At 41.2% G+C, this 16,477-nt stretch overlaps 1 protein-coding gene across 1 annotated transcript in view; it reads left to right on the forward strand.

Annotated features, from left to right (window-relative positions):
* Positions 1-15,448, forward strand: part of WDHD1 (WD repeat and HMG-box DNA binding protein 1) — an 88,521-nt gene extending 73,073 nt beyond the window's left edge. The window contains exon 27 of the mRNA XM_060003446.1: positions 15,349-15,448. The gene's annotated coding sequence lies outside the window, so the exon portion shown is untranslated. The remainder of the gene's footprint in view (positions 1-15,348) is intronic.
* The last annotated feature ends 1,029 nt before the right edge of the window (positions 15,449-16,477 follow it).

A 16,477-nucleotide genomic window follows, 5' to 3' on the forward strand; every position in this document is an offset into this window, starting at 1 on the left:
ATTGCAGCCCAGAGAGATTATTTCCCCAAGGTCACACAGTAAAGGGCAGAATTAGGATGTGGAATCCAGGTCTGTCAGACATCAGCCTGGACTATTTTTACCATATCTGCCAAATGGTCATTTCCTTGTGGTCAGAGGAAAATATTAAAATAAAAGAAACTAGGGCTTCCATGGTGGCGCAGTGGTTAAAAATCTGCCTGCCAATGCAAGGGACATGGGTTTCAGCCCTGGCCCAGGAAGATCCCACATGCCGCGGAGCAACTAAGCCCATGCGCCACAACTACTGAGCCTGAGCTCTAGAGCCCGCGAGCCACAGCTACTGAGCCCATGTGACACAACTACTGAAGCCCGCGCGCCTGGAGCCCGTGCTCCGCAACAAGAGAAGCCAAGACAATGAGAAGCCCGCGCAACGCAACGAAGAGTAGTCCCCACGCACCGCAGCTAGAGAAAGCCCACACTCAGCAAGGAAGACCCAACACAGCCAAAAATAAAAAATAACATAAATAAATAAATAAATTTTAAAAATAAAAAAATAAAAGAAACTACTTTGTGGGCCCAAAAGGATGTTGAATATGGCCTTAAATTTTGTTTATGGAAATGAGTTGGATGTATGTTTGCCAGTGAAAATTTTTTCTGATGTTTTCCTGATAATACAAGAGGAAAATATTTTGGGTCCGAATTAGATTTCAAGTGTGTAGAGGGTAGGATCACATTTCTCTTGTGTCCATGATGCCTATTGCAAAATGGGAGCAGATGGAAATAGCAAAGCCTCCAAGGTTGACGTCAGCTATGTGTCACTTGCTAGCTGCATGACCTTGGGGGGGTCCCTTACATCATCTGAGTTCCATCTACATATAAGGATAACAGTACCCATGTTGCAGAGGTGTGTAAGGGATCTGAATTCTACTTCACAATCCTGGAGGCAGAAATCATGTTGTTTGGGGCTTCCCTGGTGGCACAGTGGTTAAGAATCTGCCTGCCAATGCAGGGGACACAGGTCCGAGCCCTGGTCTGGGAAGATCCCACATGCTGCGGAGCAACTAAGCCCGTGTGCCACAACTACTGAGCCTGCGTGCCACAAGTACTGAAGCCCGTGTGCCTAGAGCCCATGCTTTGCAACAAGAGAAGCCACTGCAATGAGAAGCCTGCACATGGCAATGAAGAGTAGGCCCCGCTCGCCGCAACTAGAGAAAGCCCCCGCGCATCAACGAAGACCCAACACTGCCAAAAATAAATAAATAAAATGAATAAATTTATAAAAAAGAAAAAAGAAATCACATTGTTTTCTAAATCAAATTTAACCTGACTTCAGCCCCTATGTCAAGGTGGGGCACTCTTTTCTTGGAGGACTACACCAGAATGGGGTGTTGAGGTGGGTGTTTGAGAGGGTATGGAAAATAAAGAAAGGTCTTTATTACTCAGTCCACCTGCTTGCTGCTGAGATGCTTGCCATCTAAGCTGTCTGAATCCCCATAAGAGAGGCAGCTCCATGCCTCCTCGGAAGCTCAGATCCCACTCTGCCTCACTGCTGCCTCCAGGGCCACGGCTCGTGGTGGCCAGTCTTTGGGTGGCTGGAAATAGCACTGTTCAGGAGTGGGCCTAGAGCTTCTACCACCCGGAGAGATTCCCCCCAAACTCCTCTTCCTTCATCCAGGGAAGAGTTTCCCAACATATGTGGGTCTGTTACTACCACATCATAACATGATTTCAGAGGTACACTGAGACAGAACATTTCTTTTTTCTTTTTTGGACGCACCACACGGCATGTGGGATCTTAGCTCTCTGACCAGGGATGGAACCCGTGCCCCCTGCAATGGAAGGGCGGAGTCAACCACTGGACCACAAGGGAAGTCCTGAGACACAAGCAATTTTTATTTTAAGGGTTATATATTTACTTAATGTGTATTAACAACTTGAGTTCATATATTAAGCCCATGATATATATAGCTTCCTTTAAAAATAACTTTAAGTAAAAATGTGAGTCAATATTGAGTACATAATAATAGTACCACCAGTAATAGCAGATATTGCAAAAATCTTACAGGGCTCTGGGGATGCCTGGGATGTGGGAAGCATTTGTCTAGGCACAGAGCTGTTCGATAGAAATATGTGAGCCACAAATGCAAGTCACCTATACAATTTAAATTTTTCTAGTTAGCCACATTAAAAAAGAAATAGGTGACATTAATTTTAATAATATATTTCATTCAACCTAGTATATCCAAAATATTATCATTTCAACATGTAATCAATATAAAAATTATTGATGAGATAGGTTACATTTTTTAATACTAAATTTTGAAACCCAGTATGTATTTTACACTTATAGCATTTGTTTCTTATTCAGACTAACGATATTTCAGGTGCTCAAGAGTGATACTGGCTAGTAGCTACTGCACTGCACAGCACAGGTTGAGGGGAAGTGAGGTTACATGCTGCCACTTAAGTTTCCAAATCCCACAGTGGTTGTCACCAAACATTTTTGCTCAGGTACCTCCAAAAGAATTTTAGAAATCTATGTGTCCGTCTACCTTTTCCCTGCCTCACACATACACTGTTAGACTGATTACTAAAAGTTTTATAAGATTGTAGTTGTAAAGGATATATTTGCAGTGTATTTTATTTTTTATTTTTACTTTATTGAAGTATAGTTGATTTACAATGTGTTAATTTCTGCTGTACAGCAAAGTGTTTCAGTTATATATATATTCTTTTTCATATTCTTTTCCATTACGGTTTATCACAGGATATTGAATATAGTTCCCTGTACTATACAGTAGGACCTTGTTTATCCATCCTATATATACTAGTTTGCATCTGCTAATCCCAAACTCCCAATGCTTCCCTAGCCCTCCCCCCTCCCCCTTGGGAACCACAGTCTGTTCTATATGTCTGTGAGTCTGTTTCTTTTTCATAGATATGTTCACTTGTGTCATATTTTAGATTCCACATATAAGTGATATTATGTGGTATTTGTCTTTCTCTTTCTGACTTACTTTGTTTAGTATGATAATCTCTAGTTTCATCCATGTTGCTGCAAATGGCATTATTTCATTCTTTTTTATGGCTGAGTAGTATTCCATTGTATATGTGTACCACTTCTTCTTTATCCATTCATCTGTCGATGGACATTTAGGTTGTTTCCAAGTCTTTTCTTTTTTTTTCCAAGTCTTGGCTATTGTGAATAGTGCTGCTATGAACACAGCAGTGCATGTATCTTTTTGAATTATAGTTTTGTCTGGATATATGCTCAGGAGTGGGATTGCTGGATCATATAGTAATTCTATTTTTAGTTTTCTGAGGAACCTCCATACTGTTTTCCACAGTGGCTGCACCAACTTACATTCCCACCAACAGTGTAGGAGGGTTCCCTTTTCTCCACACCCTCTCTAGAGTTTATTGTTTGTAGACTTTTTAATGATGGCCATTCTGACTGGTATGAGATGGAACCTCATTGTTGTTTTGATTTGCATTTCTCTAATAATTAGGGATGATGAGCATCTTTTCATGTGCCTATTGGCCATCTGTATGTCTTCTTTGGAGATGTGGTGTATTTTAAACACGAACTTTAAAACAAAACCAGAACAGCATTCTGAGAGTAGCCAATGGAATGTAAATACATAGTAGTTTGTTACCACCATCCAGTTAAACAAATTATTGAATAAGTTCTTCTTTTTCTTCATTTTTCTCCTTAAATTTACATTTCCATTTCTCTTCCCTCTACTGAACTTTATTCAACATTCTTTTTTGAAAGTCTCTTGTTGATTGCCCTTGTCAAGCCTCTGTGGAAAAAGAATTTGTGTATAATTTTTTAAATAAATTTATTTATTTTTGGCTGAGTTGGGTCTTTGTTGCTGCATGCAGGCTTTCTCTAGTTGAGGCGAGCGGGGACTACTCTTCATTGCAGTGCATGGGCTTCTCATTGTGGTGGCTTCTCTTGTTGCAGAGCACGGGCTCTAGGCATGTGGGCTTCAGTAGTTGCAGCACGCGGGCTCAGTAGCTGTGGCACACGGGCTTAGTTGCTCCGTGGCATGCGGGATCTTCTCGGACCAGGGCTCAAACCCGTGTCCCCTGCATTGACAGGCAGATTCTTAACCACTGCACCACCAGGGAAGTCCCTTATTGATGTATAGTTGATATACAATATTGTATTAGTTTCAGTTGTACAACATAGTGATTCAAAAATTTTATAGATTATATTCCACTTAAAGTTACTATAAAATATTGGGTTGGCCAAAAATTCCTTTGGTTTTTAAGTAAAAATAAAAGACACAGTTTTCATTTTCACGAAGAGCTTTATTGAACAACGTATTCACTGTTCCATTATCTTCTGCAACTTTTCTGGCAACTTCATAATTCCATCTTCCCAAAACTTTTTATCCTTTTTTTTTTTTTTTCGGTACGTGGGCCTCTCACTGTTGTGGCCTCTCCTGTTGCGGAGCACAGGCTCCGGACGCGCAGACTCAGCGGCCATGGCTCACGGGCCTAGCTGCTCCGCGGCACGTGGGATCTTCCCGGACCGGGGCACAAACCCGTGTCCCCTGCATCGGCAGGTGGACTTTCAACCACTGCGCCACCAGGGAAGCCCAAACTTTTTATCTTTTTGAGCAAAGAACTGTCCGGGTACCTTTTACAGTCTTCCAAGTAATTTACATTTTTTCCATTAAGAGAATTTTGTAAAGACCGAAATAAATGGATATCCAAAGGTGCAATGTCTGGTGAATAGGGCAGATGAATCAGAAGTACCCAGCCAAGCTGTAACAGTTTTTGCCTGGTCATCAAAGAAACATGCAGCCTTGTGTAGGGCGCGGTCAGCTAACTGCTACGCGGCAGGAAGCTGAAATAAGCTGAGTCATCCTTCCTGTGGCCACTGCGCTTGCGCTAAGTATACTAATGAGGTTTTAAAGTAGCGACCTATCCGATGCTGGCTCACAAATCGCACCATCGGCGAAAGCCAATCACAGAGCGACACATGTTCTTAATCCCTATATAAGCAGACTGCTATAGGATTGCGGGGTCTTCCTTCCATCTTTCTTCAACCAAGCTGTGCTCCAATAAAGTGTGATACGAGAAGAATCTTGCGTGTGGCGGCTCGTTATTCTGCCGGTCAGAAACGGCTCGCCGCAAGTGGTGCCGAAACCCGGGAACTTCGCGCCCTGCATGGAGGACCGATTCAGAACTCGACACACGGAGTGGTAACCGTCGGTGAGTAGTCCAGTCAGGTATGTTTTTCGGGGGTTTGGAGCCTGAAGTTTTTACTTTCGCTTTTGTCCTTTTAGTGTTTCTCATGTTTTTCGTTTGCTTGTGGCTACGGTGCCACCAGCCCGATCGAGTGTGTCTTCCCTGGCCGATAGATAAGTCAAGCATTTTTGGGAATAGTTCGTCCACGGAGCCTACAACTGATTTTCATGAGCCTATTCAAGCCCTTTTAAGGGACCGAGGGCTAAAGCTCTCTCATAAAACCATAAGTAGGCTGCTACAAGATATCGAAAGTGCCGCGCCGTGGTTTGGGGTATCAGGCAGCTTGACTGTTCCGTCATGGGAAAAACTCGGAAAAGACCTAGAGGAGTGTAACACAAGGGGAGAACTTTCTCGAGGCGCTCTCCCCTTGTGGAGTATGATACTTTCTTGCCTAAAGGAAGGAAAATGTGAAGAAATTATTCAACGAGGACGCAAGGCTCTTAGCATGTGTCAAGATAGCGCATCAGAGAATGAACAAACAGGGACTACGGTAGATAGGCCTGAAATTATGAAAAGAGAAAAAAGAAAACAAAAGGAAAAGCAAGAAACGGTGCCAGGATTATATCCAATCCTAGATGAGTTTAAGGAATTATATTTGTTTTAAGATGAATTACATCCTAGAGAGGAGGAAGATTTAGAAGGAGCGGCCGCGACATATGAACAAGAGCGGTATGAGCATTGGTACATGCTGCCGCTCGCTAGCCCACCATATTTTAATCCTGCGGAGGCTAGAGCTTCCGCCCCTGATATCTAATAGAGGGATAGGACGTAAGTTACAAGGCATGACCGCCCCTATAGAAGCCCGCGGAAATTTAAACCGCCGAGGCTTGGGTTTTTCTCAAGGGTCACTGAGTTTATGATTACATGGAGGACCACAACACCTGTGTGGGTACCTCAGTGGCCTTTGTCAAAGGAAAAGCTGGAGGCGGCATCCAAACTAGTGGATGAGCAGTTACAATTAGGGCATTTAGAACCCTCCTAGTCACCCTGGAATAATTAAGAAAAAATTAGGGAAATGGCGTAAAGATTGTTTCTTTTCTATTCCTTTGAATAGTCGAGATAAAGCCCCTTGTATGGAGTTGCTTGAACAGGCCTTAGGCGTTTTGATTAAATATTTAGGGAATAGGGGATTATTTCTTGCTCCCGAAAAAATACAGAAGGGAGATGTTGTAAATTTTTTAGGAGCTACTGTACATAGGAATAAGATAGTACCTCAAAAAATTGAGATTGGGACTAATTGCTTAAAAACATTAAATGATTTTCAAAGGTTACTTGGAGATGTGAATTGGATTCGGCCATATTTAAGTTTAACCCGCTTGGATCTAAAACCTTTGTTTAGTGTATTAGAGGGAAATCCTGATCTTAATTCCCCACGCCAATTGACCCCAGAAGCCCATCAGGCACTTCAAAAGGTAGAACAAGCTATTACAAATGCACAATTAGAACGCTGTGATGATTCTCAACCTGTTTGGATGTGTCCTTTTAATTTAATTTCCACACGCGCTCTAACAGCGCTAGACTATATCATGTGTCATCTACAGTCTTAAGAAAAAAAATTTAACATTACCAGAGCTTTGGCTAGGAATATTGTGAAGAGTTGTTACCCAAAAGACTGGGGTTAACCCCAGAGGCATTCCAAAAGCTTTGCTCTTTTTTGTCAAAAAATGCAGGTGATTCATATTACAGGCTTGCCCTATAATCCACAAGGCCATGGCCGACGAAAAGCCCAAGGAAGGAGTCAAGACTGAGAACAACGATCATATTAATTTGAAGGTGGCGGGGCAGGATGGTTCTGTGGTGCAGTTTAAGATTAAGAGGCATACACCACTTAGTAAACTAATGAAAGCCTATTGTGAACGACAGGGTTTGTCAATGAGGCAGATCAGCTTAAAGAACTCTTAATAAAACAAAAAGGGGGAATCGCAGAGAACTGTACCCCTAGACAGAGACTTTCACTTGCCTTATTTACCATAAATTTTTTACATTTAAATAATGATAAAGAAACCTCTGCTGAACGCCATGTGGCAACAAACCATAAAAATTATGGCAAAGTGATGTGGAAAGATGTGTTGTCCAATCAATGGAAGGGCCCGGATCGTGTTATTACTCGATCCAGGGGATCTCTGTGTCTCCCCACAGGATCAAGATCCGATCTGGGTGCCATCAAGACTGACGAGAATTGTTGAAGAAAACTTCAGAGAAGATGCTGAGCTGGATGTTCCTGATGATTCTTAATCGAAGTCTTTGTATTAGTTGGAATTCCACAAAGGATTATTTAAATTGTGCAACTGAGTGCTGCCGGGCTGGAGCCCGTTGCCTTTGGAGATTTTGCCTTTTGGCTCTCTTCTGCCTTTTCCTCCTTTGGGGAGTGGGTGGGGGTAGGAATCTTTGGAGTCTGCTGTGTATTTGGGATTATGCTGTGTCTCTGGTTGGTCTGTCGTGTGCGCATCAGGGCACATCGAGATAGGGTCCTGCTCACTCAGGCACTTTTGGCTATTAATGAAGGAGATTCTCCCGCAGCCTGGCTCTCCGCCCTGAATAATTCGAAATGATTGCCCTTGCACAGAGAGGCCTTGTTGCCATTGCACCTCTATAGGGAGTCATTCATTGTCCTGATTGCCCTTGCACAGAGAGGCCTTGTTGCCATTGCACCTCTATAGGGAGTCATTCATTGTCCTGATTGCCCTTGCACAGAGAGGCCTTGTTGCCATTGCACCTCTATAGGGAGTCATCCATTGTCCTGATTGCCCTTGCACAGAGAGGCCTTGTCGCCATCGCACCTCTATAGGGAATCAGCCATTATTCTGAGGCAGCCCTTGCACCCTGCAGCCCTTGTTGGCATTGCACGCAGTAGGGTGCCTCAGACATGCCAGCAGAAAACTGCCCTCGAACAGTGAGCACATCATGAGGTGAACACTTGTACGGGCTACATTCTGCTTGGTGTTCTAATAAATAAAAAAGGGGGAGATGTAGGGCGCGGTCAGCTAACTGCTACGCGGCAGGAAGCTGAAATAAGCTGAGTCATCCTTCCTGTGGCCACTGCGCTTGCGCTAAGTATACTAATGAGGTTTTAAAGTAGCGACCTATCCGATGCTGGCTCACAAATCGCACCATCGGCGAAAGCCAATCACAGAGCGACACATGTTCTTAATCCCTATATAAGCAGACTGCTATAGGATTGCGGGGTCTTCCTTCCATCTTTCTTCAACCAAGCTGTGCTCCAATAAAGTGTGATACGAGAAGAATCTTGCGTGTGGCGGCTCGTTATTCTGCCGGTCAGAAACGGCTCGCCGCAAGTGGTGCCGAAACCCGGGAACTTCGCGCCCTGCATGGAGGACCGATTCAGAACTCGACACACGGAGTGGTAACCGTCGGTGAGTAGTCCAGTCAGGTATGTTTTTCGGGGGTTTGGAGCCTGAAGTTTTTACTTTCGCTTTTGTCCTTTTAGTGTTTCTCATGTTTTTCGTTTGCTTGTGGCTACGGTGCCACCAGCCCGATCGAGTGTGTCTTCCCTGGCCGATAGATAAGTCAAGCATTTTTGGGAATAGTTCGTCCACGGAGCCTACAACTGATTTTCATGAGCCTATTCAAGCCCTTTTAAGGGACCGAGGGCTAAAGCTCTCTCATAAAACCATAAGTAGGCTGCTACAAGATATCGAAAGTGCCGCGCCGTGGTTTGGGGTATCAGGCAGCTTGACTGTTCCGTCATGGGAAAAACTCGGAAAAGACCTAGAGGAGTGTAACACAAGGGGAGAACTTTCTCGAGGCGCTCTCCCCTTGTGGAGCATGATACTTTCTTGCCTAAAGGAAGGAAAATGTGAAGAAATTATTCAACGAGGACGCAAGGCTCTTAGCATGTGTCAAGATAGCGCATCAGAGAATGAACAAACAGGGACTACGGTAGATAGGCCTGAAATTATGAAAAGAGAAAAAAGAAAACAAAAGGAAAAGCAAGAAACGGTGCCAGGATTATATCCAATCCTAGATGAGTTTAAGGAATTATATTTGTTTTAAGATGAATTACATCCTAGAGAGGAGGAAGATTTAGAAGGAGCGGCCGCGACATATGAACAAGAGCGGTATGAGCATTGGTACATGCCGCCGCTCGCTAGCCCACCATATTTTAATCCTGCGGAGGCTAGAGCTTCCGCCCCTGATATCTAATAGAGGGATAGGACGTAAGTTACAAGGCATGACCGCCCCTATAGAAGCCCGCGGAAATTTAAACCGCCGAGGCTTGGGTTTTTCTCAAGGGTCACTGAGTTTATGATTACATGGAGGACCACAACACCTGTGTGGGTACCTCAGTGGCCTTTGTCAAAGGAAAAGCTGGAGGCGGCATCCAAACTAGTGGATGAGCAGTTACAATTAGGGCATTTAGAACCCTCCTAGTCACCCTGGAATAATTAAGAAAAAATTAGGGAAATGGCGTAAAGATTGTTTCTTTTCTATTCCTTTGAATAGTCGAGATAAAGCCCCTTGTATGGAGTTGCTTGAACAGGCCTTAGGCGTTTTGATTAAATATTTAGGGAATAGGGGATTATTTCTTGCTCCCGAAAAAATACAGAAGGGAGATGTTGTAAATTTTTTAGGAGCTACTGTACATAGGAATAAGATAGTACCTCAAAAAATTGAGATTGGGACTAATTGCTTAAAAACATTAAATGATTTTCAAAGGTTACTTGGAGATGTGAATTGGATTCGGCCATATTTAAGTTTAACCCGCTTGGATCTAAAACCTTTGTTTAGTGTATTAGAGGGAAATCCTGATCTTAATTCCCCACGCCAATTGACCCCAGAAGCCCATCAGGCACTTCAAAAGGTAGAACAAGCTATTACAAATGCACAATTAGAACGCTGTGATGATTCTCAACCTGTTTGGATGTGTCCTTTTAATTTAATTTCCACACGCGCTCTAACAGCGCTAGACTATATCATGTGTCATCTACAGTCTTAAGAAAAAAAATTTAACATTACCAGAGCTTTGGCTAGGAATATTGTGAAGAGTTGTTACCCAAAAGACTGGGGTTAACCCCAGAGGCATTCCAAAAGCTTTGCTCTTTTTTGTCAAAAAATGCAGGTGATTCATATTACAGGCTTGCCCTATAATCCACAAGGCCATGGCCGACGAAAAGCCCAAGGAAGGAGTCAAGACTGAGAACAACGATCATATTAATTTGAAGGTGGCGGGGCAGGATGGTTCTGTGGTGCAGTTTAAGATTAAGAGGCATACACCACTTAGTAAACTAATGAAAGCCTATTGTGAACGACAGGGTTTGTCAATGAGGCAGATCAGCTTAAAGAACTCTTAATAAAACAAAAAGGGGGAATCGCAGAGAACTGTACCCCTAGACAGAGACTTTCACTTGCCTTATTTACCATAAATTTTTTACATTTAAATAATGATAAAGAAACCTCTGCTGAACGCCATGTGGCAACAAACCATAAAAATTATGGCAAAGTGATGTGGAAAGATGTGTTGTCCAATCAATGGAAGGGCCCGGATCGTGTTATTACTCGATCCAGGGGATCTCTTTGTGTCTCCCCACAGGATCAAGATCCGATCTGGGTGCCATCAAGACTGACGAGAATTGTTGAAGAAAACTTCAGAGAAGATGCTGAGCTGGATGTTCCTGATGATTCTTAATCGAAGTCTTTGTATTAGTTGGAATTCCACAAAGGATTATTTAAATTGTGCAACTGAGTGCTGCCGGGCTGGAGCCCGTTGCCTTTGGAGATTTTGCCTTTTGGCTCTCTTCTGCCTTTTCCTCCTTTGGGGAGTGGGTGGGGGTAGGAATCTTTGGAGTCTGCTGTGTATTTGGGATTATGCTGTGTCTCTGGTTGGTCTGTCGTGTGCGCATCAGGGCACATCGAGATAGGGTCCTGCTCACTCAGGCACTTTTGGCTATTAATGAAGGAGATTCTCCCGCAGCCTGGCTCTCCGCCCTGAATAATTCGAAATGATTGCCCTTGCACAGAGAGGCCTTGTTGCCATTGCACCTCTATAGGGAGTCATTCATTGTCCTGATTGCCCTTGCACAGAGAGGCCTTGTTGCCATTGCACCTCTATAGGGAGTCATTCATTGTCCTGATTGCCCTTGCACAGAGAGGCCTTGTTGCCATTGCACCTCTATAGGGAGTCATCCATTGTCCTGATTGCCCTTGCACAGAGAGGCCTTGTCGCCATCGCACCTCTATAGGGAATCAGCCATTATTCTGAGGCAGCCCTTGCACCCTGCAGCCCTTGTTGGCATTGCACGCAGGAGGGTGCCTCAGACATGCCAGCAGAAAACTGCCCTCGAACAGTGAGCACATCATGAGGTGAACACTTGTACGGGCTACATTCTGCTTGGTGTTCTAATAAATAAAAAAGGGGGAGATGTAGGGCGCGGTCAGCTAACTGCTACGCGGCAGGAAGCTGAAATAAGCTGAGTCATCCTTCCTGTGGCCACTGCGCTTGCGCTAAGTATACTAATGAGGTTTTAAAGTAGCGACCTATCCGATGCTGGCTCACAAATCGCACCATCGGCGAAAGCCAATCACAGAGCGACACATGTTCTTAATCCCTATATAAGCAGACTGCTATAGGATTGCGGGGTCTTCCTTCCATCTTTCTTCAACCAAGCTGTGCTCCAATAAAGTGTGATACGAGAAGAATCTTGCGTGTGGCGGCTCGTTATTCTGCCGGTCAGAAACGGCTCGCCGCAGCCTTGCATTATCCTGATGGAAGATTATGCGTTTTCTGTTGACTATTCCGGACACTTTTTGTTGAGTGCTGCTTTCAGTTGGTCTAACTGGGAGCAGTACTTGTTGGAACTAATCATTTGGTTTTGTGGAAGGAGCTCATAATAGAGGACTCCCTTCCAATCCCACCATATACAGAACATCACCTTCTTTTGGTGTGGTTGGTGGTGGTTCATTTCACTTGCTGCACGGTCTCTTCTCTTCCACATTATTGTGCGGTATCCACTTTTCATTACCCGTCACAATTTGTTTTAAAAACGGAAAGTTTTCGTTACTTTTTAAGTAGAGAATCGCATGAGGAAATATGGTCAAGAAGGTTTTTTTCACTTAACTTACGTGGAACCCAACCATCAAAGCGATTAACATAACCAAGCTGGAAAAATGATATTCAATGCTTGATTTGGATATTTTGAGTATGTCGGCTATCTCCCACGTGGTATAACGTTGATTGTTCTCAATTAATGTCTCGATTTGATTGCTACCAGCTTCAACTGGTCTACCTGACTGTGGAGCATCGTCCAGTGAGAAATCTCTAGCATGAAACTTCGCAAACCACTTTTGACATGTTCGATCAGTCACAGCACCTTCTCCATAGACTGTACAAATCTTTTTTAGCGTTTCAGTTGTGTTTTTACCTTTCTTGAAATAATAAAGGACAATATGCCGAAAATGTTGCTTTTTTTCTTCCATCTTTAATAGTAAAATGGCTACACAAAGATTCACCAACTTTGATAATTTTTTTTTAATGCACGCTGATGTGACAGCTGTCACAATACAATCTAACAAAATTGTTTCAAATGAAGTTACAGACAACTAAGCGCTACTAGGGCCATCTTATGGAAAAAGCTGAATGAACTTTTTGGCCAGCCCAATATTATAAAGTATTGTCTATAGAGTCCCTGTGCTGTACAATATATCCTTGTAGCTTACTTGTTTTATACATAGTAGTTTGTACCTCTTAGTCCCCTACCCCTATTTTGCCCCTACCCCATTCCCTCTCGCACTGGTAACCACTAGTGTGTTCTCTATATATTGGAGTCTGTTTCTGTTTTGTTATATTCGTTTGTTTGATTTTTTAGATTCCACATAAAAGTGATAACATACAGTATTTGTCTTTCTCTGTCTGACTTATTTCAGTAAGCATAATATCCTCCAAGTCCATCCATGTTGTTGCAAATGGCAAAATTTCATTCTTTTTTTTATGACTGAGTAGTATTCCTATATATATATGTATATATATATTATACATATATACATATATATAGGAACATATATTCCTATATATATATATGTGATATATATATATATATATATATATATATATATATATCACATCTTTATCCATTCATCTATTGATGTACATTTAAGTTGCTTCCATATATTGGCTATTGATACTCATCATCATCCTGCTATGAACATTGGGGTGCATGAATCTTTTTGAACTAGTGTTTTTATTTTCTTTGGATATATACCCAGGAATGGAATTGCTGGATTATATGGTAGTTCTATTTTTAGTTTTTTGAGGAACCTCCATATTGTTTTCCATAGTGTCTGCACCAATTTACATTCCCACCAACAGTGTACAATGGTTCCCTTTTCTCTACATCCTCGCCAACATTTGTTATTTGTGTTCTTTTTGATGAGAGCCATTCTGACAGCTTTGAAATAATATCTCATTGTGTTTCTTTTTTTCAAGTAAACTTTTTATTTGAGTGTAACATACATAAAGAAATGTACACAAATCATGGGTGTCAAAAAGTAAGTACACCTATGTAGTTTGCTCACAGATAAAGAAATAAAACATGACTAGCACCCAGAAATACCTCTCAGGGTCCTGTCCCAGTCACTGGGGTCTCCCAAGGGGATCTCACTGTGGTTTTGATTTGCTTTACCCTTATGATTAGTGATGTTGAGTATCTTTTCATGTGCTTGTCGGCCATATGTATGTTTTCTTTGGAAAAAAGTCTATTCAGGTCTTCTGCCCATTTTTTAATTGGGTTGTTTGGTTTTCTGATATTGAGTTGTATGAGTTGTTTATATGTTTTGGATATTAACCCCTTATTGGTCATATCATTTGCAAATATTGCTCCCATTTGGTAGGTTGTCTTTTTGTTTTGTCGATGGTTTCCTTTACTGTTCAAAAGCTTTTGGGTTTGATTAGCTCCCATTTGTTTATTTTTGCTTTTGTTTCCTTTGCCTTAGGAGACAGGCCCCCAAAATATTACTATGACTTATGTCAAAGATTGTTTAACCTATGTTTTCTCCTAGGAGGTTTTTGGTTTCTGGTCTTCCACTTAGGCCTTTAATCAATTTTGAGTTTATTTTTGTATGTGGTGTTAGAGAATGTTCTAATTTTATTCTTTCACACATGGCTGTCCAGTCTTCCCAGCACTACTTATTGAAGAGACTGTCTTTTCTCCGTTGTATATTCTTGCCTCTTTTGTTGTAGATTTATTGGCCATAAGTACGTGGGTTTATTTCTTTTCCATTGATTTATGTATCTGTTTTGTGTCAGTACTGTACCGTTTTGATTACTGTATCTTTGTAACATCGTCTGAAGTCAGGGAGTATGATACCTCTAGCTCTGTTCTTCTTTCTCAAGATAGCTTTGGTGAGTGAATCCTTTTTAATATTAAAGGTAAGCTGGTAAGAAACTAGAATTTGATTTTCTTTCTGTTAAGAGGACAGAGTTTTCTTAGAATATTGATCTGCTTTTGATAACAGATTATAAAGTGTTTTTTACCTTTTAAGTAATGTGTTGTAACTTTCTGTATTTGCCTTTGAAACCTTTTATTGTCACTTTGATTACATGAATAAATATTGTTTCACAGTGACCTATGATCCTATTTGACCAAGTGTTTAAACAAATTTTGATATCTTTGACAAACTTTCTGCAATTAAATTCTAAATGAAGTCCTTTTGACCTCTAGCTAACTTTGGGATGTTTCAGAGGGCCCTGAAACATCTCAAAAGAGCAATATTAAATTAATTAGTTTTATTTAGTATGTTAAACTACATGGGAAGCATTGTCAAAGGGTGTTGGTAAACCTTCTTAGGTTATATTATGTGGATAAACGTTATTAATATAAATGTTTTAGAAATTATATGAAATTTCTGAAATTCAGATATGTCCTAATATAATATTACCCATCACAATTCTAGTTATTATCTTAAAATATTGTATATTGCAGAAATAACCAAATTTCTTTGTCAACTGCATTGTGATTAGATCTTTAACCATGCCATTTTTGTTATTTATAAACGGTTATTGTTTTACTCTGATGCTTTTGCAAAAAAGCTTCATCTTCAAGAAGATTCATAGAATGGACTTTTTGACATATATAGTTTTCTGATAACTTTCAGATCATACCACTGAATTGGGCAAGAAATTACAGAACACTAATGAAAAACTTGATGGCTCCATAAAACTGCTAAAAGAAGACCAAGATCAACAAAAATTAATCACATGGAATTGAATAAACTGATGAATATGATTATAATTTTTATGACTCTTTGTCTGAAATACTAAATTTTTGTTCTCCAAATATAAAGAAACCTTTCCTTTTATACTATGACTAACAGCAATTTAGTAAATGATGCATTTGTAAGCAGAATTCAAACATTTATCCCTACCTGATTCCTCCAGAATTTGGAAACTCTTAGTGAATATTCTTATTCTCATGGCAATATAGTTATTTACATAAGTTCATTAAGAATCTATCTTCTTTATTATAATAGGACACATTTGGGAACATTGGTTATATTACCAAGGCTTTGACTGGAATGTCGTATTTGAGAAAGACATGCATACACTCAGATATGACTGGATGGCTTTAAGGAACTAAGGTTGACTTTATGAAGCCATAAAGCCCCTTGGAAAAAGAGCCTGGTACCTTGCTTACACGGTTACCAGCAACCTTACCAGGTGAGTAAGGGAGGCCACTTCCCAGCAGATACAGGAACCTCAGGATCTTTGGGGGACCTTAAGAAGAGAGGAATTGACCCAAATCTATAAGTATTACAGACAAGTCTGATGGCATGTTCTTGGCATTGTCTCCTGGCCTCGAGAGGCATGTAAAAGTTCAATCTGGGGATTCCTTATGAAACGTGCACGCAAAGCAGATTCAAAAGAACCTCTATGGTCAATTGCTTTTCTTGCTGGACTTATATAAATAAGCAGGCCAAGTTTAATCACACTAAACTTATTTTGCAAACAAATTTGTCTTCATTTGGTTATCTTTGATAGAACTGAGGGTGATTTTAGAGAGAAAAAATTGTGTTTCAGTAGAAACTATATTAGACAGTTGTGGATATTAGATTCTAGTTGTTAATCATCTTTGAGGTTTTCTTTTTTTGTTTTTAACATCTTTATTGGGGTATAATTGCTTTACAATGTCTGTTAGTTTCTGCTTTATAACAAAGTGAATCAGTTATACATACATATATGTTCCCATATCTCTTCCCTCTTGCGTCTCCCTCCCTCCCACCCTCC

The sequence above is a fragment of the Delphinus delphis genome, chromosome 2 (genome assembly GCF_949987515.2).
Source record: "Delphinus delphis chromosome 2, mDelDel1.2, whole genome shotgun sequence".
NCBI classification, from domain to species: domain Eukaryota; kingdom Metazoa; phylum Chordata; class Mammalia; order Artiodactyla; family Delphinidae; genus Delphinus; species Delphinus delphis.